The sequence below is a fragment of the Pecten maximus genome, chromosome 12, assembly GCF_902652985.1.
Source record: "Pecten maximus chromosome 12, xPecMax1.1, whole genome shotgun sequence".
NCBI classification, from domain to species: Eukaryota; Metazoa; Mollusca; class Bivalvia; order Pectinida; family Pectinidae; genus Pecten; species Pecten maximus.
Genome location: NC_047026.1, coordinates 24,690,577 through 24,716,996, shown reverse-complemented (window position 1 = coordinate 24,716,996; position 26,420 = coordinate 24,690,577). Strand labels below are relative to the sequence as shown.

The following is a 26,420-nucleotide window of genomic DNA, read 5'->3' as shown; positions in this document are numbered from 1 at the left end:
TCACCAGAACCAAGTCCCAAATGAAAATGTGTGTGTAGATATTTTCTTGACTAATTGACATATGGAATAGGTATACATTCTATATACGAGAATAAAGAAGGGTGTATTCAGACTTGAAAAATAAAAAATATACACTCCTACTGAAAATAAAATGATGTAGGACTATAAACGGGAATTCACAGTGAGGTGTTTCCCCGACCACTTTAAACATCAGGGTTACTGTCTTCCAAGTACTGGCTTGCTCTTATATGCCGTTAAACCTATACAAACTTCAAGCTTTGATTTAATATAAATTACACACCATTTCAACTTCAAATGAGCGATTAAGGGGATGGAGTCACTGGTGATAACATACAGTAAAATGTTTAGTTGCTTGTATTAGTTAATGCCGGTATCCTGTGTTGTTTTATTGTCAATGTCCAATTAACAAGACAAAAGGAAATATCATCCCTCGAACACCCTCTCTCCCGCGCATATTCCCTTCGTTAATAAATAACATAACCTACCGTGGGCTGATCTATGCATTGCAGAACATTTACAAAACAACTTTTTTTATCGAATAGTTCTGTTAGTAATAGAATCACAGCTATTAGGTCCATTTCCATTGACTGTCAGCCTTCTGCTATCACTTTTTATACCAGTATATTTTTTTTTTCAGTTTGTAGCCAAAAACAATTAAAACCCAGATCAAACAGATAGTAACTACTGAAGAGAAATCCCATTGCCAAACTTCGCCCCTTTTCTATGTGGTGTGTGTAATTTTGTATCGACGTTCTGTGGCAGATTCCAGTTGGATGTTTGGCGCGTTGCCATGGGAATCAACAAACGTGGTTATTATTTCTGAGTTTCAGAAAAGAAAAAAAAATCCCACATGTCATAATTGCATTCCCAAGTCCGATCTAACCTTAATTTGTACCTGCAACCTGTAAACTCCAGACGGAATTTCGTGAGAAGGCCTCGCCGCTCCTCAAAGGTAAGATTAGATATTGATCAAATTTCATTATAGATTTAAACTGAGATCGAGAAACTCTTTTAGGCTTAAGTCCAAATGTTCGGGTTTTTTTTATACAAAGACTGAGACTGATGATTTTGATCTCTCGGATACGTTTATTTTCAAAAACTCAAAAACATCTTTCAATTAATCTTGAACACCCACTCCTAAAGAACGTTTCCTTCATCATAACTTTTGATTTCCCTACGCTTTCCACTACCATTCTCCAAACGTAAAGAACGCATGTTTTCCCTTGAGGAAGAGTTTTCTTTTCTAAGAAAGGCGAACAGCGATAAACGCACATAGTTGTGAACTGTACGGGGGCATATTTCGTAAACATGCGACTAGGGCTCATAGAAATACACTGAAGATGAAAACGTGAGAAATGGGTGTTGGCGCGACAGTAAAATGTCGCTTTGACATTATTTTTCTCTTAAATCTCGCTTTGGTACAGGTTGAGAACGCGTCAAAGCGCCATCACCCGATTGCCGTAATCATCCACCATACCCAGGACTATAGTACACTTGACATATAAATATCCGATTATTTTTATCCAAGTAGAAACTATCTCTACGTAATTAGATCCTGTATATAGTTGATGTGAATGCCGGTATGTGCTTCTAGGGAAGGTTATCGTGCTCTGGTCGATGTTCGTTAAATAATCAATGTATTTCCCCCTTTTGTACAGTTAATTTCGTGAGTAGCTCTGTTGTTATCTGTTTGAAACATTAAAACTGTAGATATGTGACATGTTATTTCTTACTAGAAATACTTCCGACCTCAATAGCTACACAAAATGAGCCGACCGCTCTGAAATATTTATACCGTTACGTGAGGAAGACTGCAAATACGTAATAATAAAAACAAGTTTATAACAATCGTAATTGTCCTTCCGAAATTACATTTTTTAAAGTTTCTTTTTGATTGAAGTATACAAAAGTCAGCAGCCTGCAAGTCTCATTTTACAAACGAGATGTCTCACCAATATAACGCCTATCTCACGCCAAGAGTCACTCGTAAAGAACATGGGTGCTAAAAAGATACCATCTCTTAATACCAGTAACAGGACTGTAAAGAGGACACACAGGAGTCACTGAGGCGTCATCTTTGTAAGACATTTAGGCCTTCATGATATATAATTGTTATGTATAGCGATGTATCCAGTTGCGCATGTTATGTTGCTATGATAAATTGATAGTAGACCTATACAACATATGTCGAACACTGGAGGTCGAGGACTCGTCAATGTTGTCTGAGGCCTTGATTTGCTGAAATCCATATAATGATAATATAATGTATCTTCATTTGGTCCCACATTTGGTTGAGAGATATCATAATTTGAAAAATTCAGAAGTGATATATGAGTATACATCATAAAAATCATGCAAACACACTCGCATTGCATTGAAAAATAAAAATAATAAACACGTGTGTCACCTTTACATATAGGTCAAAGTGGCAAAGAGGAAAATTCTACCATTTATAATATAGCATAAATTAAAACAGAAACAATGTGTTATAACGTGCTATATATATAATAACTGATGGTAAAATGATTCCATTAACATTTAATATTTATAAATACGTCAATAACAGCAGCGTCAGCCTATTTATAGATATTGTTGTAGCATTTCGTCAATAACAACAGCGCCAGCCAAATTTATAGATATTTGTGTACCATTACGTCAATAACAACAGCGCCAGCCTATTTATAGATATTTGTGTACCATTACGTCAATAACAACAGCGCCAGCCTATTTATAGATATTTGTGTACCATTACGTCAATAACAACAGCGCCAGCCTTTTTATAGATATTTTTGTAGCATTACGTCAATAACAACAGCGCCAGCCTATTTATAGATATTTGTGTACCATTACGTCAATAACAACAGCGCCAGCCTTTTTATAGATATTTTTGTAGCATTACGTCAATAACAACAGCGCCAGCCAAATTTATAGATATTTGTGTACCATTACGTCAATAACAACAGCGCCAGCCTTTTTATAGATATTTGTGTACCATTACGTCAATAACAGCAGCGCCAGCCTATTTATAGATATTTGTGTACCATTACGTCAATAACAATAGCGCCAGCCTTTTTATAGATATTTGTGTACCATTACGTCAATAACAACAGCGCCAGCCTATTTATAGATATTTGTGTACCATTACGTCAATAACAACAGCGCCAGCCTTTTTATAGATATTTTTGTAGCATTACGTCAATAGCAACAGCGCCAGCCTATTTACAGATATTTTTGCCACCGATTACTTTCAATTTTCTGACTGTAAATCTCATTGAAATGCTTTATGTACCTTGAATGTGTTTATCGACTCACTTTAAGTAACAGCTGTAGGAAGGCTATTCCAAAGTGCTAAACATTATTTACAGTATTTGTTGTTTTTTTAACTTTGTTATTTTATGTCTTCCCGTTGTGGAAGATCTTGCTTGAATGTCAAGGACACTGTTCACTTGGGTAATACAATTAAAGGGCAAAGAGTATTAATTATTTTTAACGTTACAACACATCATATTATTTAATTACATTGTATGTGTTTGAAAGGCAACCATTTTATAATCCGCACCCACACGTATTCGTAGTTTTCAGAAATAATTTTGCCTAGGCAAAAATCGAATATTGCCTAGGCAGAAATATTTTGCCTAAGCAATATTCGATTTCTGCCTAGGCAGAAATATTTAATTATGACATCATTCCCGCGCCATGGTTACACGATTTGTGCAAGGCTAGTTTCACGAATTGCCCAAGGCTGTTACACGATTTCTCCTTTTTTTGTACATTTCTGCATTCCACCATTCAGGAATAGTTGTCTTTCTATAAAGGGTCCATTTTGTTCCATGACGCAATTGCCTTGTTTACATCCTCTGTGAGATTTCACCTCACGTTTCCTCAAAGTTAGAAGGTTAGGAAGGTCGACACAACGTTTAATTATTTCAGTTTGGTAAGTTTGGGGTGTTTTATAATTTTAGTAGAACATGGATGGTAACATTCCGTAGAATTAAGACGGGACACATACACGGTAACAATAATCCTGTATTTCTAGTATTTTTCTACATTGTTTTGTTAACGATAGAAATGAATATTAAATAAAATATTTCACAAATAATTCCGGATCAAAAGCCACTAGTAATCAATGTTAACTCTTTTCGTCTAGAACAGAAATGTTTTCATTCCGCAATAAACGGGAATAATTACCGCACTTGTGGTGGGTCTACATCACCTTTCCAGACGGAAGACGGAAATACCAAGTGTTAATTTAATCCAATTACCGTTTTGTAATTTAGTCACGCTGTTTCTTTCGTAAACCTAATTATCCTTTCTATCGCATTTCCGTTGTACTAGTTTGGCATATACTTCTATGCAGAGGCCTTATTTTCCAAACAGACGACCAACTGACTGAAAGCGAAACATTTAATGACGGAGAGATTCTCATTCAGGGACATGAATCGCAACATTTAATATGGCTTGGAACACATTGACATGCTCATACCTTTGTACCTTATTCCAACATTAACGGTAAATATTCCTCTTACGATCAAACTTACAATAACATATCTATAAAAGTGGTCCAAGGTAAAAAGACTGGTGAGAGAAAAGATCTAAGACACGAATACACTCGCTCCTATGCAAAGGTTTTTTTTGTAGTTGAACGTTCTGTCAACAAATATGGCCATCCGGTGTGTACAAGGCGCATGCGTGTGGTGACTGTGTTATGGGAATGTTGCGTTATGTTCGTCTTGGTGCTGACTTTATAGTACTATCCCACTGAATTATACTGCCGAAAGTTCACATTACACCAAGTCCGGTCACATTTCACTGATGACTTTGTGTTATGATACTATGATGGACGAGACGGGACACGACGGAATGGGACGAACAGACATTAGTAACACTATATGCCTCAATTAAATGGCGGGGAAATAAAAAATAGTCGACGGTAAATTGATGGCAGAACATTATACAATTCCCATTCAGCACTTTTTCTGCAATTCAGCATTGCAGATGGTCGTTGCAACACAGGAACCTGTCACAATTTATTCATACAGACGTTGCTACATATTATGCTTCATGTACATTGTAGACACAGTACGATATTATCAACAGCTATCCCATAGGGACATAAATAGCGACTGGTGCCTGTGTGTTATAGTAATTACATGCCTAATGATTTGTTTTGACATAACGATGTTATGTAATACACAAACAAAAGTACATCTGTAGCGCGTGCTGGAATATGTAACCTTCAGGTAAGATAGTAAACACATTCCCTGAAAGCCTAGTTAGCTTAATTTGAATTTGGGGTACAAAACATTTTCGTCTTATTGAAAATTTAGTAAATCTTGAACTAAAGTATACAAATAACAAGAAAATACGCACATGTACAGGGAAATTCTAGCTCCAAGTCGATAAACGAAGGAAAATAGTAAAAAGGGAAGATTTGCGAAGAACTCTAAAAAAAGGACAAAGGAAATAGGACCGTGCATTTAGGGAGGGTAAGCGTCTTCTACTTCATCGATGTCACCCACCATATACCAAGAATCTAGGTCAGAGTGGTTAGAGGGGCCGCGGTGGCACAGTAGTAACACACTCGCCTATCATTTGGCGGCAGGGTTCGGTTCCCCGATCGGACGTGAGAAGGTATGAGATCAACCACCCGACTACGTGGATTTTCTCCGTGTACTCCGGTTTCCACCTACGGTAAGACCCGTTCGCGCTTCCATCCGGGCCCACAAGTGTGAGTTATTTTAAGTTGATAAAATTTTGTTACGCAATTGTTGTAAAATAAATGAAGGTTACAAATCTGGATAAAACCCGGTGCTATGATTAGATATGACGAACGTTCCCACATTCTCAATCAACTTGTGTATCTTTAGAACCCCTCTGTTGTATTCAATACCGAATCAGTCGTAATATTGCGGAAAACTGGAATGTTTTAAATCTCAGACTTATATTGAAAGCTGACAGGAGAAATTTAACGCTGTATATCTGATTTTTACCTATACGTTGACAGACCAGTTGGAGAGCTGTCTCACACAGATAAAGTTTCCTGTATTGTTGTGTGTCTTTGTCTTCTACAGTTACCAGGTATGACATTGCAGTCCAGTTATCAAATATACACCGGAACAGCGAGTAACAAAGCCCTTTGTTTTCATAAAAGGTATACTCTACATGTACTTTAAAATAAATATCTCTATTTCACAAAGATAACTTCCTCTCAAACAGATTCACATATGAATTGAATTTCAGTTTGGTGATGTCACTTTGCTTGCGGTGTTGTCACCAACTCTCAGAAGCTGTCTCATAGAAAATACACCAAGGGAGGTAATAGTAATGTCTTGCTCCTAGTTCTTCCCAGCGTTTATACCCCCCCCCCCCCCCCCCTCACCGATTCTCATGCATTTTAATACTATCTAGTTCCCTTATTCCCCTTTCACTCGAGAGAGTAGCTCTGGATATATACATGGTGTCTCATGCAAGTAATGAAATGTAATTTGCAGCAATGTTGTGTTAAGGGAGGAGGTCAATTTCAAAACTTTAGAAGGAGAAATGACGGTGGAGGATGAGGCGGGGGAGGGGGGACTACGTGTGAGTCATGTCTGATAAAACAAATTAACCTTTAACTTCATTGTACGTTCACATCCCCGTCACTTTTAACCTTTCGCCATCAATGGTTAGAAAATAGGTGATTGTAATGTGTGTGTGGGAAGGTTATATAATATACGTCTGTAGTACTACTGTTTTCTCTAGTGAAGATAACGGCGCTGTTCGTCAATCATGATTCAGACATTTTACAGTTCACAAACCTTAAGAATTACGTCAAATATCTTCCCTTCTGTAACTTAATATTTGTTCGATTTTGATGCTACCATGGATACCTTTCTGGATTTCCACACTTTACGATACCTAATAAATGGGCTTTCCGCTGTTGTAATTTCGTGTTTGTAGTTATAAATAAACTGTGTAAATTATCATTTATAGATGACATTCCTTTGTGTTTGGTGGGTGGGTGGGGGTATGGCCTCTCTCGACGATATGTCTCGATTTTCTGTCCAATTTATGTCTATTTTCTGTCCTATTTATGTCTATTTTCCGTCCTATTTATGTCTATTTTCCGTCCTATTTATGTCTATTTTCCGTCCTATTTCCGTCCTATTTATGTCTGTTTTCCGTCCTATTTATGTCTATTTTCCGTCCTATTTATGTCTTATTTATGTCTATTTTCCGTCCTATTTATGTCTATTTTCCGTCCTATTTATGTCTATTTTCCGTCCTATTTATGTCTATTTTCCGTCCTATTTATGTCTATTATCCGTCCTATTTATGTCTATTTTCTGTCCTATTTATGTCAATTTTCCGTCCTATTTATGTCTATTATCCGTCCTATTTATGTCTATTTTCCGTCCTATTTATGTCTATATTCCGTCCTATTTATGTCTATTTTCCGTCCTATTTATGTCTATTTTCTGTCCTATTTATGTCTATTTTCCGTCCTATTTATGTCTATATTCCGTCCTATTTATGTCTATTTATGTCTATTTTCCGTCCTATTTATGTCTATTTTCCGTCCTATTTATGTCTATTTTCCGTCCTATTCATATCTGTATATCCCGTCCTATTTATATCTATATTCCGTCCTATTTATGTCTATATCCCGTCCTATTGATGTCTATATATCCCGTCCTATATTTATGTCTATATATACGTCCTATTTATGTATATATATCCCGTACTATTTATGTCTATATATTCCGTCCTATTTATGTCTATATCCCGTCCTATTTATGTCTATATCCCGTCCTATTTATGTCTATATATCCCGCCCTATTTATGTCTATATCCCGTCCTATTTATGTCTATATCCCGCCCTATTTATGTGTATATATCCCGTCCTATTTATGTCTATATATCCCGTCCTATTTATGTCTATATATCCCGTCCTATTTATGTCTATATATCCCGTCCTATTTATGTCTATATATCCCGTCCTAAATTTATGTCTATATATCCCTTCCTATTTATGTCTATATCCCTTTCTATTTATGTATATATCCCGTCCTATTTATGTGTATATATCCCGTCCTATTTATGTGTATATATCCCGTCCTATTTATGTGTATATACCTCGTCCTATTTATGTCTATATATCCCGTCCTATTTATGTCTATATATCCCGTCCTATTTGTCTTTATATCCCGTCCTATTTATGTCTATCTATCCCGTCCTAAATTTATGTCTATATATCCCGTCCTATTTATGTATATATCCCGTCCTATTTATGTCTATATATCCCGTCCTATTTATGTCTATATATCCCGTCCTATTTGTCTTTATATCCCGTCCTATTTATGTCTATATCCCGTCCTATTTATGTCTATATATCCCGTCCTATTTGTGTCTTTATCCCGTCCTATTTATGTCTATATCCCGTCCTATTTATGTCTATATTCCGTCCTATTTATGTCTATATCCCGTCCTATTTATGTCTATATATCCCGTCCTATTTATGTCTATATATCCCGTCCTATTTGTCGTTATATCCCGTCCTATTTATGTCTATATATCCCGTCCTAAATTTATGTCTATATATCCCGTCCTATTTATGTCTATATCCCGTCCTATTTATGTCTATATCCCATCCTATTTATGTCTATATCCCGTCCTATTTATGTCTATATATTCCGTCCTATTTATGTCTATATCCCGTCCTATTTATGTCTATATCCCGTCCTATTGATGTGTATATATTCCGTCCTATTTATGTCTATATATCCCGCCCTATTTATGTCTATATATCCCGTCCTATTGATGTGTATATATTCCGTCCTATTTATGTCTATATACCTCGTCCTATTTATGTCTATATATCCCGTCCTATTTATGTCTATATATCCCGTCCTATTTGTCGTTATATCCCGTCCTATTTATGTCTATATATCCCGTCCTAAATTTATGTCTATATATCCCGTCCTATTTATGTCTATATCCCGTCCTATTTATGTCTATATCCCGTCCTATTTATGTCTATATCCCGTCCTATTTATGTCTATATATTCCGTCCTATTTATATCTATATATCCCGTCCTATTTATGTCTATATCCCTTCCTATTTATGTCTATATATCCCGCCCTATTTATGTCTGTATATCCCGTCCTATTTGTCTATATATCCCGCCCTATTTATGTCTATATATCCCGTCCTATTTGTCTATATATTCCGTCCTATTTATGTCTATATATCCCGCCCTATTTATGTCTGTATATTCCCGTCCTATTTGTCTATATCCCGTCCCTATTTATGTCTATATCCCGTCCTATTTATGTCTATATCCCGTCCTATTTATATCTATATATCCCGTCCTATTTATGTCTATATCCCGTCCTATTTATGTCTATATCCCGTCCTATTTATGTCTATATATCCCGTCCTATTTGTCTATATATTCCGTCCTATTTATGTCTATATATCCCGCCCTATTTATGTCTGTATATCCCGTCCTATTTGTCTATATATCCCGCCCTATTTATGTCTATATATCCCGTCCTATTTATGTCTATACCCCGTCCTATTTATGTCTATATCCCGTCCTATTTATGTCTATATCCCTTCCTATTTATGTCTATATTCCGTCCTATTTATGTCTATATCCCGTCCTATTTATATCTATATTCCGTCCTATTTATGTCTATATCCCGTCCTATTTATGTCTATATCCCGTCCTATTTAGGTTGATTTTCCTTCCTATTTGTGGCTATCTTTCCCGTCATATGTTCGTCTATTCCCTGTCCAATTTAAACTGATTTCCGGTCCTATTTACGTTTATTCCCTGTCCTATGCATGTCTATTTCGCTCCAATTTATGTCTATTCCCCGTCCCATTTACGTTTATTTCCTATCCTATGTATATATATTCCCCGTCCTACTTACGTCAATTTTCCGTCATATTAACGTCTATTTCCCATCCTATCTACTATTCCCCGTCCTATTTATGTTTTATTTCCCATCTATTCCCCGTCCTATTTATGTTTTATTTCCCATCTATTTCCCGTCCTATTTACGTCAATTTCCTGTCTATACCCGTCCTATTTACGTTTATTTCCTATCTACTATTCCCTGTCCTATTTACGTCAATTTTCCGGCCTATTTTACGTCTATACCCGTGATATTTACGTTTATTTTCCGTCCCATTTAAGTTCATTTCCCGCCATAAATACGTCTATTTCTCGTCCTATTTACAATTAAGTTTCCTGTCCTATTTAACTCTATTTCTTTCCTTTTTATGTCAATTTAAACAAATCAATTGCAACTAGATCCTCGTCATGTTCCACTGACGGAATAAAGGCAGATTGTCCAGAAATCCTAACTATTATCTTAGTATATTTATATGTTTATAGAGTTACTTGTAAACAGTTTCAAGAGTACATGTCTGTCCAGCTTGTAGATATACATTAGGTAATAGAATACCGGCAATCATACGAGTAATTCGCCCTCCTATAAAACCCTCTGGTGATCTGTTTGGTATTGTTGTCACTTCAAAGAGAAAATTATCATGTGTATACCCTTCATATCTTATCTATGATATAATATAAGTACTTAGACTCATCAAAACAAAGATAAAAGTGAAGACATCATTTGCACCTGTATAACTTTACAACAGGTGTATGCAGATACAGGTAGATAGCAATATACAGGTGAGAAAGGCACGTGAGACTTTTTTGATCTGACAGCAAATGCTTACATCTCAAGTCAGGGTTTAAAAACAACGTTTGTTTTTGTTTATGCAGGCAGACAATAGCTCTATAAACATTGTTTCATATGGATGGACAAACTTAGACAGTCTGTCTGAAAATTGAATGGATGTCCATTTCAGCTGACATCACCATGATAATTGGTTTGGAGTAGTTTTTGACTAGGGAAACAATTGGAATTAAAACAGGCCGATGTCCTGGAATCTCTGGGTGTCTATCACTTACACAAACATACAGATTGGTGTTGATATAAGTAACTAATACAGGTGTACTGTTTACATTACCCTATTCAGGTGTACAGTGAGCTCAGAGTGGTCAATACAGACAGGGTCTGGGAGTATTCTAATGGTCAGCTTGACCACAGACTTAAAGTTAATCCTAGTGGTCAACACAGTATTTATAAATCCTCATAGAGATACAATTTGACCATTTTTGAGAATTCTAAATGTCAGTTATGGCAGAGACGTATATGTCTATATGTGATATATAAGTCTCTGGTTCTGGTGAATTTCATTTAGTTCGGTACTGTGGTGAATGAGATCAAAGCCAGTTATACTTGTCTCCACAGTTAGTCACATTGCAAAACTGGATACAAAAATAGTATTGACCACTTCATATTAAGTAGATATAGCCACTGACCACTGGCTAACGGAACACTAGTTCAATTTCTCACAGCCAGTTACTGTTACATATGGTCAATGGTCAGTGGTAGCCGAGTACATGATCGTTTACTACCATTAAGGTACTGGACACCAGACAACTTCTAGGATGCATATTGTGGCAGCTAATGATTATCAACAAATTGCGTAAGTGCAACCATTTATTCACAATATCTATTTACTTCACACACTTTTATTTTACAATTAATGATGATTCACAGGTATTAGCACTATATTTATCCACAAAACCTCTCTACAGTGAACACTTTTGTCCGCTATAGAAAGACTTCATTCTTTATAGATATAACTGACAGCTTTCAAAGCACGAAAGGTATCCCTACATGTGAAACTTGTATCCAGGAAACTCACTGTAGGAAACGTCTCCAGGAAACTAACTGTAGGAAACTTGTCTTTAGGAAACTCACTGCAGGAAACGTTTCTAGGAAACTCACTGTAGGAAATTTGTCTTCTTGAAACACACGGTAGGAAACTTGTCTCTTCAGGAAACTCACTGTAGGAAACTTGTCTTCAGTAAACTCACTGTGGAAACTTGTATCCAGGGCACGCACTGTAGGAAACTTGTCTTCAGGAAACTCACTGTAGGAAACTTGTCTTCAGTAAACTCACTGTGGAAACTTGTATCCAGGGCACGCACTGTAGGAAACTTGTCTTCAGGAAACTCACTGTAGGAAACTTGTCTTCAGGAAACTCACTGTAGGAAACTTGTCTTCAGGAAACTCACTGTAGGAAACTTGTCTCCGGGAAACTCGCTGTAGGAAACTTGTCTTCAGGTAAATCACTGTAGAAAACTTGTCTCCGGGAAACTCGCTGTAGGACACTTGTCTTCAGGTAAATCACTGTAGGAAATTTGTCTCCAGGAAACTCACTGTGGAAACTTATCTTCAGGAAACTCACTGTAGGAAACCTGTTTCCAGGAACTCACTGCAGGAAACTCATTGTATGAAGGATTTCGGTTTTATTTGATTTAACCAATTTTCCCCTTTCTTTTCTTTTTTAATCCAAATTAAGGTTAAGACAGGTGTTAAGAATTTTACTTTTTTATCACATTTTTTACTCACCAGAAAAAAAATTTCATGTTGAATCGTTTAATGAATTAAAATGCTTTGATAAGGTAAATAATAATTATTTTTTTTATAAAGTCATAAAAATATATGCAATTCATTATTTTACTGTCATAAAAATTTCAATTATGAAAAGAAAAAAATAATAAAACTAGAAATTTTATTGATGTCACCTTTATAAGTCTGGAATACCTGATAGAGAGGTCAAAGCCATAACGGCTGGTCAGTAAAATGACCACAGTTTTGTGTGAAAGGTGTGGGATATAGCTTAACCCACCAAACACGATCGGAATCGTTATAACCATTTCTCATGTAAACATTTATGTTTTTCGAACCACAATGTTGATTAAATCATGGGGTTGTTAATTTTCAAAATCAATATGTAGTCATACAAGATTAATTTTGAGCCATTGAATATACAATATTTATATATATGACAGAGATATTAATTTAAAGGTATAGCACAGTGTGTATGTATTCTTACCCAATCTTAGGCCTAGTTGTTAAAAGGCACAGTTAAGGTAACTTATATTCCAGATGAATTGATATCAAAATGCATTTTATCCCATTTGATTTTTTCTTACAGTTTACCGATATCATTATATATTTTTTTTAATTTCAGTATTCATTTCATCAACTTGAATAATATTTTCATCAATAAATTAAAGCATTTTTAACAAAATAAGATAAATAAAAAAATGCTGTTAAGCTTACCAGACAATAAAATAACACTTTTTTTAACCATTTTTCACATCTTAGACCAAAGTTTTCGCACTACATATAATGTAAACATGGATGTCTGAAAAATTTAACTTCAATTTGACCACAAGTGCTGGTAATTCTATTTCAATTCACCACATCCACAGATCCCCTATAGATATTCATTGGCGACTATTTTATGACTGTCGGTGGTCCTTTGTAGGGGGAATGGCCATACTGATATACCATATGTAGATGGGTATTATTACCTGGCTATTATTACCTGGCTGTATTGACCACCTGTATAGTCACACTGATATACCATATGTAGATGGGTATTGTTATCTGGCTGTATTGACCACCTGGATAGTAAGACTGGTATCAATAGTCACTTTATAAGTGGGTAAATCACATACAAAACATTTACCATGTGTAATTACCTGATTATCCATATAATTACCTGGTTACCCATATAATTACCTGGTTACCCATATAATTACCTGGTTATCCAATTTAATTACCTGATTACCCATATAATTACCTGGCTATCTAGTTTAATTATCTGGTTACCTACCTGGTTACCCAGTATAATTACCTGGTTATTCAAATTAATTACCTACTAACCCAGTTTAATTACCTGGTTATCCAGATTGATTACCTTGTTAACCAGTTTGACTACCTGGTTACCAGTATAATTACCTGGTTATTCAAATTAATTACCTCCTAACCCAGTTTAATTACCTGGTTATCCAGATTAATTACCTTGTTAACCAGATTAATTACCTGGTTACCCATATAATAACCTGGTTATCCAGATAAATTACCTGGTTACCAAGTATAATTACTGATTGCCCAGCTTTATATCCAGATAACCTGTAATTTTAAACCAGGGAACCAGTAATTACAAACTAACCAGCTTTATCAGTAACCTGGTTACTCATTATAATTGCTAGGAAACCAGTATTATCACCAGGCAATCAGTATTATTGAAACGTAACCCGGTTAATAAATAACCTGGTTACCCAGTACAATTGGCATACAGGTACCAGTAACCAGTATTATCAACAGGTAACTAGGGGTTTATAAATAACCCATCGGCCAAATTGACAGGTAATCATCTATATAAATAACTTGGTTACCCAGACAGTTGCCTGGTAACCAGTATCATAGTATCTAATACATATATATATATATGGACTGTGTGTTGGCAATTCATGCCAAATCCCTGTGTGTCAGATATATTGTCAAATAATGAGCGTTAAATTATTAGATATGGTATGAAGTTTGGGGTACTTAATCATAATGACCACAGAACGACATTCATGACATGAACATAGCCAGTGACAGTATTAGTATTAGGTTCCGACAAAGACTAGGTGATCGGTAACTAATAGACTTGGAGTCTCTACCAAACTCTCAATCTTTTGTGTTCCCTGTTGATTTTTTATTTCTACAAAACAAAATATAAATACCTTTGTGCTACGTTCCACAAATGGTGGCCGGCTGTACACACTTAATGCACAGTGGTAGTTGTAATTTGAATCTACATCATAAGGATCAATTTTTTGTTGTTGAAATTAAAGGTAAATATACTTAAACTGATCCCAATACTGGAGGACACAGGTCAAAATTACCCAAAGAGATAAAAATCTGAACTTTACTGAGGATAAATGTCCACAGCGAATTGGGCATGTCTGATGATTTTTTTACATGTAGGTAATATACTTACAGGTGAGGTGTCCAGACCCTCGTTACAGGTGTGAGCTGATCATATCAGATATCTGTACCATGAGAAACATGGTGTTTATATTAAATCTGTCAGTTAGGACCTGTTTAAAACCATCAAAATTTTCTGATTTCAATCAATTTCATCCTGTAATTCTCAAATAGGCTCGGCACTCATTATATGACTGTCTGGTTATAGTCATTTGTGAAAATAGCCAGTGGTCAGTTACAAGGTGAAAACCAGAACAGTGTCCTGAATTTAACTCTGGGTATACCTGTACCTTTACATACCTAGAAGGAGATCAGATGATATCAGGTTTGTTGAAAACCTACAGGTGAATTAGAAATCATAGCAGTCATGGGACAGGTCATAGCATATTTAACTACACTGGATAATAAACATCTATTTATGGATAATTTGAAAGTATGACCACCAACTTCTATCAGTAATACAGTATTCTTTGGTATTACTTACAATGTATTAATGAATATCAGGAGGGACTTACATACCCAGTGTCTGTAATTGATATCTCAGATATCATACAATGATGATATTTTTGTCACATTTTAAGTTATCTTTATATTTTCAGATTTTTTTCGTTAGGATAAAAATCTTTGAAAATATCAATTTCTTACAGAAAACATACATCTTATTTACAGATCTAAAAGTGTAAATTTAATGCTGTCATCAGAGTTATCTCCCCCTAAGCTATTTATACTTCAGGATTACCCATCTTATTGATATATTGTACTTTGTGAACATTTCAAATATATTTTCATTTTGTTTTAGATTTTAATTTGATATGTACCTTTCAAGTGTCATCAATATACAAAAGTTGAAATTAATCTAAAAATGAGATGCATATGTCACAGTAGCATACACCCTTAAGGTAAATATTGCAAATAAAGGACACTTTTCCAGCTAGTTTTAACATATATTCTGTAAAAAAGGATGGCAAGACAGCAATCATTGAACAACATTAAAAAGGAAAATATTCAAATTTATTGATTTTTGAAGGATACGTTATAGGTACGGCAATACGTAAAATCTAACAGCATGTCCTTGTTATAGATATAATGTCTCTATAACCATAAAATATTATTATGTGACAGTAATTTAAACTATCTGTCTGTAAGCTTGAAATTTATGACAGAAATTACCTGTAAAATGAGAGATTAAATCAGATTTGGACTTTGATAAAGGCATCAAGTCCTATAGCTATCAATATTACCTAACAATATAATGTGACACAGGTGGCAGGAAATCATACAGGTGTATTGGATATGGTAGCTATAACACAGAAAAGTGTCTATTGACACTATACATGTATAACCAAGCAGATAAACTTCTGTAATTAGAATTGTGCATAAACATTTAAATTGAATATATGATGATTAAAAATTTATGGAAAATTTTGAAAAATTGTTGAAGGTTGTTAAATTCATATATCAATTAATATTTATGAATTTAAATGTTCAAAGTTTTTTCATTTGGTGATTAACCCAAGCCAATTATTTGACATATATGTATTATTTTTCTTTCAAAGACATAATTTATATGTCACATCAATCAAACTTGTTTCAAAAGAGTTCTTCTATATATAAGTGGCCTTTATACAAAAGTGTATATGTTATTAGACTTAAGATCACACTGAAGCTATTGTCTAATACCTTTTTGTCTTATCACTAAATTGTAAATTAAACATCATAAAGGGAGGTAACCATAATGTAATACAAATGACTCTGTTTTTTTTCTAAAAGTTGGATACATATGTATATAATATTTCTAGTCCATGATACAGGATACTAGTTTCTGCCAGATGTGCATCTGTAATAAGTCTAAATTGCTATTATGACCAAGTTATGATATTCAGAAAGGTGCCAAAGGTAAAATGACCCTTGCCTCCAGGAGTGACACAATTTTCATCAGCTAAACCCCCCAGATATAAGTGGCCATATTGATTACAGAACCTACATGTGCTTTTCTGTTGGGATCAATGCTGGACCAAATACCATGTAATATTCTCATCAAGGTTTAAAAGATTCACACATTGAAACTAGTTTATGTAACCATAGCAATACAATCAATAGTTCATGAAAATCCTCTTTGATCATCAACATAAAAAAAGTCTGACTTTAATCTTTCACGTTTGTTCGACTGATTACAAAAATGACTGCATGCTTCTAATCATCGTTTACTTTTATAGATGTAGACAAAGACCCACTTCTAATTATCTGAAAGTATGCTTCATATCAAAAGATTCTTCAAGTTATTCAAATGATACAGACAAATTCAAATTAGCAGAATAAAGTACTGTAAGCAATGAGGAGGAAGATCTGCCAAATCACACACTTTAAAACCGAAAACAAGCACTAAAATAACAAAAAAAAAAAATTCTATTAAATTTTTCATTTTCTGAAAACTGATTGTTAATCTTTCATAGATCTTAAAATTCATGAGTCAGCCAAGGGTTAAAATGCTTTAAGTTTAAATGGCATGTGCATACTTATTTTAGTTGTAATTATTTTTTCTTCACTTTTCTTTTTAGTTTTTTGAACTTTTCAAATTTTAGCTTGTTTATTTATTTCCTGGGTTGATCATCCTGTGAACATCCATAGTCATTTTGAAGTAGTGTGTCCTTATTGTAGCTGGTGGCTACCTTATAAAACAATTAACATACAGGAGGCCTTTTGTGATTGCAATTGCTACTCAGAGCATTATTACACTGTAGATAAATTGTCTTGCCCATGTATAGATATCAAGGACAGCACATATGGTCTGTGATGACAGCCCAGAGTAAGAATCGAATCACACACCTCAAGACTTTCATCTGAGATTTTTCATTTATTGACTTTACTGGTTGATTTATAAACACATTGCAGCACCAGACAACAGTTATTAACATGACCAGTGTCTCTACCCACAGATACAACAGATAGAATTTGTTTGGCTTGTCCTTTATTTGTGGATAAACCAATAAATCATATGTAGCAGCCTAATGCCAGAACAGGAAGTACCGTATGTAACAATTTGTTGTCCAGACTTTAATAATTATTAAATACAATCTTTGTGGTTAAAATATACTTCAAATAACTTTTCTAATGGAAAACATTTTAATTGTATGTACTGTATCTCATTTGATTCTAGATAAAATAACCCCTGGTACATATGGAAATGATTTAAGTTTCTATGTATACATTCCTTTGTCACAACTGTACAAAAGAATGTCTCCTGTTTTTGCAGTATATGTATTTCCTTCCATGGAAAAAGTTGTCTCCTCGGGAAATATATGTAGACAGATAATCCTTTAGTCATCAGATCAAACACCAAAATGGGGAGTATTTTTTTCTTTGAGGTGAAAGGATGTACTTGATATAAAAAGTATATTTTATTGGCATTTTCCAGAGGTAATGATGACCATTTAGATAAGATTTATATTCACACTTTAAGGTACCTCTCCAGTCCTATAGCCCATACTTCTCCCACCTGTATGGTAATAAAAAGAAGGGGCGTGTCAATACCTGAACAGTTATCCTGATAATGATCCTGTAAATACTGAAATCCAGTCTTTGGATTAACACTCTTTGTCAATCTGTTTTCATCAGATCAACCCGACTCTAATTTGTACATTACCTAGGTTATTTTTCCATCTGATGTTTCCGATTTTAATTTGTAGGATAAAAAGCTAGTCTTATTCATCTGCTCAATCCGACTTAAATTTTTGGATTAAAATCTCAGCATTTTCCCATCGGATATACCTCTTACTTTTATCATTAGATCACTGTAACATATATTTAAGTAACCAAATCTCTAAGGTTTTTTGTCCAAGTCAAAAATAAAGAATTACTTACCCTGTAAGTTTTCAGATTGTGTGATTTAGTCTACCTAGCTCTAGAAGGATTCCAGTCCATCAATCTGTTACTTCCATGTGCTCCTTAGAAATATATTATAAATTATACAATTTATAAATATTGAGGACTAGTGTGAGGGATGGTGGTACTTTTGTAAATTCTGAAAAGCTATTGGACTTCAACCCTTAAGTTAGATGTTATTTAACCTTAAATCTTTAATTTCACCATGAGGGAGATTAATGTTCTTGGGGACTTATAATGATGTTTATGATTACAAAATGTAAAACCTGAGTATTTTTATCTTGTACCAGGAATCACAGGAACATGTGTAAAGTATTTGTGCCAAGTCCCTCTGCCAGCTAGTATATAGGAATCAAACCTGCATGTCACAGTTAAAAAGTGTTTGGGGACTGGAGCAATGTACCCAATACTATACATATCAGGGGAATATATATAGAAACTAAACAAATCAGGTTAACTCTACCATACTGTTTTTCAGTTGTCATTACTGAAAGACTGGACTTCTTTAATTATACCATTATCAGAAACATGCATCTTAATGCACTACAGCTGCATACAAAGAACCACTGCTCCAAACCACACCACCCTGGTATCTGTTGTGATAATCTCCCCTCCATGATTCTTATCTTAATTCCTATCAGAAATCTGTATCCACATGCAAGGGAAATGAGACCACTTCAGTCCAACCCCCTCCCTCATGGCTCAGTCAGAAAATAAACAAAAGTGAGGCTCTACAGAACATGCCCTAAACTCTCAAATAAGAGATATTCAGTTTGGTTAGCATACAATTGTAGTTAACATTAACATATTTTCATAAATTCCTGCTAGATTTAATCAAAATATATAAAACATGTTTTTAATTATAGAATTATTCGTTCTGATATAGGATACAGTTTTACTGATATATAAAGTTTGGAAGAAAGGCATACTCAGAAACAAGGAATTTCACTGGAAAGATGACTAAAGTATGGACAAATGCATTGTGGGATGTATATCGATTGTGTGGATAGCTTGGTTAGTACACAGTTCTAACTGTATAGAGAACAGCATTCTCATCTCTTCATTATCATGCTGATAGCAATCTCTCAGCGCTTAGGTCCCTAGGGACTCATATGCATATAGCTAATTACCAAATTAGGGTCCTGTTACTAGACTCACCTAGTCAAAGCATGTTTAAGGGCATCTGGTCTCCAAGACACATTATCTGTCCAACAAAATTTAGATAAAAATATCCAGATCATTTAGTTGCCATGGAAATTAAAGATTTGGTTGAAAATTTAGAACTTTTATGTATTAGTGGAATAAATGAGATGCTAAATCTATCAAGGGATATTCTATACATGTTAATGACTACCCAGGTCGGTTTGTGTTTCCCAGGAAGCTGAGAAACTTGCCGGTCTCTAATGTTGTGGTTGTGTTCTTGAGCAAGATACTTTACCCTAATTGGTCTAGATTGCATGCAACCGGCCTTCCATATATTGTTCAGGTAGGTAGTCACCAACTACTACAAGAAGATTCTGCCTCAAAATGGCTGTATTAATGCATGTATTATTGTGCCTCATTTATATGGAACACATGGATTATATGGCGAAGCATGACTTGTTTGACATGTAATTATAAACCATTCTGTAAGTCCCACAGACTGTAGCACCTTGAGAGACTATCTAAAACATCTAAATAAACACTTCTCTTCTTTAACAGTTAGGTATCTGCACATTACTAAATTTTCCTAAAGATTCTAATATATTATCAAATTAAACTCCATTGCTACTTTGGGTAATCTTTCGATTATACACGAAAAATACATTATTTATATACATAATGGTACATAAAACACCTGTCATATTGTTTCTGACAGCCTAAAGGGATATACCCGTAATTTAGCACAGGAACAAACATCATTTAAATTTTGACAACATGGCATTCATGGGAGATTTATCATACATATCATGTTCAAGTCATTAACTGATCTTTGAACTTCTTTCTTCCCCTAAATATCACACAGTTGGTAAAAATTCTATAATTGCAGAAAAAAAACTACCACTCTTCCCAGGAGAGTTAAATCCGACAAACTCCAAGGGCCCAGCAGTAATCAGCATTGTCAGCTTAATATGGGGTTGCGGATCTCAAACAGTGACCATTATCATCATTTCTAAACGTGAAAACAAAATATCTATATTCTACCATACCAAAGACACAAAATCTTAAGCTTAGATACTATCAGATACTGTTTACATTAGAGATACTGGTATATTTCCATTTTCTTCCAAAAATATGAGATTGAAAATAGCTTACACTTGCATTTAGCTCATAATGTAGGACACAAGGGATTTTTTGTTGTTGGAGATATTGAATTCAGTAGTGGCATTCTGCATAACACATTTACTAAGATGAGGCTTAATGTAAAATTTTAGTCTCCAAACTGAATACAAAATGAATAATTGTATTGTCTTGAATCTAACTTAATCTTTCATATATCATATTGAAGTAGGAGGTAATTTATTTCATCTAGAATTTCTGTGCTTAAAATTACAGAAATTATTGCATTTCGTAACATACAGAAAAACTTTTTTTGTCACAGATTTAGAATAGTAACAGAATAATGAAATAGACAGCTAGGTGTTATAAAACCCTTGTGTGGTACAGCTACTCCATAAAAACTAATAAATACAGGTATATACAAATTGATCTTATCTAAAGTAATTTTCATCCATGCAAATAGATACCTCCATGAAATTTCTATAGGCTGCGAAAAATGTTCACAAAAAAAAGTTCAAAACGGAAATAGAGTTACGGTTCATAAATTGTAAAACTGTACATCTATAGAAATCTGATACAAATGGGGTTCTGTTGTGTAACTACAGGTGTGTAGCATACCAGATATGGGCTTAGAAATTAGATAATCCTTCTATATATGTTAACTATTGAAGAGAACCCTCGACAGATCAATCACAATATACCCATTCAAAGTATAATCAGCTTATTACATTAAACAAATTTTATCTACAATCAAAATTGAGAAAATGATATTCTTTTAAAATAGTGAAAAACTTTACTCAGACACATATTGGATTATTGCATATTTTGACAAGCAATGAAGAAAAAATGTCCTGAAAATATTTGCTTGATTTTAATTTTGTCAACCTAACAATGCTTTGAATAAATAGACCTTGGTATACTTTTCAAACACTGAAGGTGTCTACCGAAATTCTAGATCTTGCCTTTATATATTATAAAAAGAGACAGTGTCTAGTCTCAGGCTTCAAAACTGGAAAACGATTCATGAAAATTGATACAATCATATTACCCATTCTTTACAATAAAATTTGAAAAAGAATTTAATTTCAACGAAAATGGAGCTAAGAAAACATATATATATTTCACAGCAATGCATTTTCTATGGTGTAGATACCAATGCAACAAAGTTAAACATAATTGAAAACTAATGGGTGGTCCTTCATAAGTTTAATCGGTTGAAAACTTGAAAAATGAAAAAAAATGAAAATTTACACACTAGACTTATCAATCATGTCTGGTTATTTTCTCCTAGAGAATTTGATATCTTTAAATTTAAGGCTGAGAGCACACGACATACCCTGAGTAATGACACAGGTTATATATATATATATCCTTATCAAATGGTCTATTTCATATTTCATTAAACAACATTGTGATCAGAGTGTGGAAACACTATTTGGCCTGTACAGGGAATACAGACATCCTTCTGACCAATAATTTTTAGAGCATTATTGTTGACACATATTTCTGATTGGCATTTGTCATTTATCAGGTGGAAATAGGGCATTATCAGTACAATCTTCTATTGTCCATGTCAGTACCTCTACATGGATATAGTACCTGTACGTATAACAATGGGTATCAAGATCGAGATTTTACACAATGCATTTGTATACCATACCCTGAAAACTTTATATGCAGGAAGTAAAGCTCTTAAATATATTACAATGGATATTCCTGCAGATGTTTATATTACAAGGATATGAAAACACCTACAAAAATGTCATCACCATCATATCATCATCATCATTAACTAATCAATGCTTAAGTCACAAGTAACATCAGCCAACCATTAATCATATCATGTATCACAACAACAATCATCATCATCCAGTCAATTGAACAGTCACATAAGACAACATGTATCACAACTGATAAGGATTTTTATTAACAGTTTCATGATATTAACAGGAACATGGTACAGTAAAAGCAATACTGTATGACAGTATCAATACATGTAGCTACTAGCTCTTACAACATGCTAAAACTGACGTTATGTTGTATAAATGTATTATGGTATCTTTCAACAAAAGTCATGCTATTACCTTATAGGTTGGCAGTACCAAAGCAGGATGACACAATATGTATACCTCTTATATTAAGGGTCATCTATATAGCAGAATAATGTTGAATTTCAAACACGAATAAATAGCTTAGGGATGTATAGCCTTGTAAAATATCAACTGTTTTGGCTGGATTTGCTGTTTAGATGCCCCTTAACAGAACCTGTTGGGGATCTGAAAGTGCATTGTCGAATAATAACCAACCCTTAATTGGCCAGCGTAGTAAATAAACTTCATAGATAATGATCCGGACTCTATTTCTTATCATATCATTACATGAACCCCTGTGCCCATACTTGATACATTATTGTATTGTAATTACCCTCATCTTTATTTAACATTATGTCAATTTTCAAAGTGGACCCAGCTGCGTAAAAATAAGCACCTGAAGATTGCTACCTGAGCAGTAGTGATAGATAGATACCTTCTGTGGTGAATATTGTAGCCTACTTTGTCATAGATTTTGACTTGAAAGCAGGGCAATATATTTCTTCATGGACGCATTACAAGGCCACTTATGGGACATACAGTATAACAAGTCCTTGATTATTTCAATTCGTAAAAACAAAAAAAAAAGCTGATCAAAGAGTTTGTAGATCTAGGATTACAAGAGGATGGTAAGATGGTTGAATAAATAGGAATAGTGGACTTTTAATAATTGCACATTAATCATAAATGTAAGAACTATCTCTAGTGGACTCCGCCATGTTATCAGATAATATAGGCCTTCATACAATATGGCCCCATCCCCTCCTCCTCAAGGCCTAGCTCCCTGGGGCTGGCTATGCTGTAGGGTGACCCCTCACTAACAGCCTTAGTGCATCTGTCTCATATTTACATTCCTCAATACACAGAGGCAACACCCTCTATACAAAATAAACCCGCCCTACGGAAACAAAATTGATTGGCTGACTGCATACAGAGAAACGTGGGTGATTTAAGGTCACGGTATGGCTCCATTATTTTTGAGGGAGAGAAGGATGGTAATGTATTGGATCGGCTCATGTGCTTGCTCTGTGTGATATTGAGACGAGAGGTAGCAGACGGTTTCTCTCTGAATGTTGGATGTTTTGTTAGCTACCTCGTGTTAAACTTTGTGAGTGTAATCATTGCCGATATAATTGGAATAGTAATTAGTGTCATTGGCGTTCATGGATGTTTTATCAAGAAGAAGTTAATTTTCAACTTGTGCAGAGTTGGTAAGTACTAGACTAACTTTAACCTAGCTATTTTTTATTGGCTAAGAGTAAAGATGAAATGATGGATTCAGTGATTTCATTGGAATAGAATTTACTATAGATGTAGACATTATACATGTATGTGTATGAATTCTTGGAGAAATACATATGATTACATTTAATGGATTTGAGACCAAATTAAATTAACATTTTGCAAAAAAAAAAAAAAAAAATGGAATGTTAAAGTTTCAGTTTTAATAAAAAACTTTTAAATTTTGCTCAATTTTAAACTTTAACTTCTAGATTGTTGGTAAAATATTTTTTTAAACATCAACATCAATTTAGGAAGTTAAAAATAAGAAAATAAGGTGTTAAATTCCAGTCCTGGGTAACATTCACTTTTAGAGTTGGAATACAAAAACAGACCCCACACAGATTCCAAACTACAGGAAATGGTGTTATGTTACTATGAGGGAAGCCAGAGAACCACATGTACAGTCTTCATAATCTAGATCTGGAAGTTATATTGTTATGTATTGATTCTCCATGGACCTTGTGTAAAAAGATTTCAAGCTAAGAGGAGGGAAATGAAGTACACAAATTTCGTCAGTTTTATAAATAGTTTGGAATTTTTACTAAAAATCTGACATCAACATACATATCCCAATTTAGATTAGATTTCAGGATGTTCCAATATTTCACATGTATTTTAAAGAATTGGAAAAAATCCAAGTTGTAACCAGATTTTTTGACATAGCTAGCATTCCACCATATTGTTTCTAGATTGTGGGTGTCTGTGGTTAGTTTTTGGAGTCCAGGTAATACATTTTTTTGACAAGATAAAAACAACAATAGTATATAAGGTTTTAAGTATCAACATTACATGACTTGACCTCAGTTAGCAGTAGACTGTATGTGTAAGTGAACTTAACATGATGAAGCAAACTATGGTGCAAGTCGAAAAGCATAGTTAGCTTCATGCAAATTATGTAAAATCACATTTTCAAAACGGTACTTTTTACATTGGTAATTCCTTAACAAAGCCATGACACGTATGAGTTTGCTGTTTGATTCCTACACCAATGAACATGAAACTTGAGTTATTTTAGATTGGAATCATCTTGTAGTAGCTAGTGGCTACATCACATTGTATAAATATGGTTTTCAGATAATTTGAATTGAATTTATTTTGAAATGAACACTACAGGAATAATTTTTAGCATGTATAACATTTGTAAGACAGTTTTGACGCATTAACAGTGCTGTATTGAAATTATGTTTTTTCTAAAGTTTAGTTTACAAAAAATTTTTGAGTTGGACACAGGAGAGACTACATATCATTATTTTATATATATTACAATATTTTTTCTGCAACAAGCCTAAAAGTCAGGTTATGACAAAAAATTGTGTTTGTTGGTAATTAATATATGGATAAACTATCATCTCCTAAGGCATGCCAGATGAATATAAGATATTTATATACTTGCCTAGACAGATATGTAGCCTTATACAGATAGATACACGTGGTAGCTATAATTGTCTATACAGATAAATACGGTACCAGGTATATAGACTTGAATATATACAGATTTATAAATACTTTAGCTAGATACTTACCTATACAGATAAATACAGTACCAGGTAGTTTTATACAGATAAATACGGTACCAGATGGATATATAAACTTGCCTACACTGATGAATAGGTAGCTATATATACCGTATTTGACCTAATAAGAGCGCCTGCCCTAATAAGGGCGTCCCTACCTTTTTTCAAGGAAATAAATCTTTGACTGAGTGTCAAAATGGTGTTCAAAAGTAATAATGCATGTGAAAAGTTTTGCTACTTTATGTGTTCAATTTTCTTCAGCAAATTAAGTAACTGGAACACAAGTTTTCGTCACATTTTGTCTATTCCTACATATGACATGTCAGTGCAAAGAGCACCCGAAACTAAACACGCAAAAATAATAACTTACCATCTTTATTTGAAGATAGAGTAAAAGACTTCATTCTTGTAGATAAATAACTTTTGTTTAGAACAGAAAGCTTGTAAAAGACATTGTAAATCAATTATTAGGTCA

At 34.2% G+C, this 26,420-nt stretch overlaps 1 protein-coding gene across 4 annotated transcripts in view; it reads left to right on the top strand.

Annotated features, from left to right (window-relative positions):
- The first annotated feature begins 873 nt into the window (after nt 1-873).
- LOC117339162 (leucine zipper putative tumor suppressor 2 homolog) overlaps nt 874-26,420 on the top strand; it is a 90,634-nt gene continuing 65,087 nt past the window's right edge. For 2 of the 4 annotated variants that reach the window (XM_033900585.1, XM_033900586.1), the window contains exon 1: nt 24,168-24,358. The gene's annotated coding sequence lies outside the window, so the exon portion shown is untranslated. Of the gene's footprint in view, nt 974-11,461; nt 11,567-24,167; nt 24,359-26,420 lie in introns of those variants that run through there. The other 2 variants (XM_033900587.1, XM_033900590.1) reach the window with 2 other exon arrangements.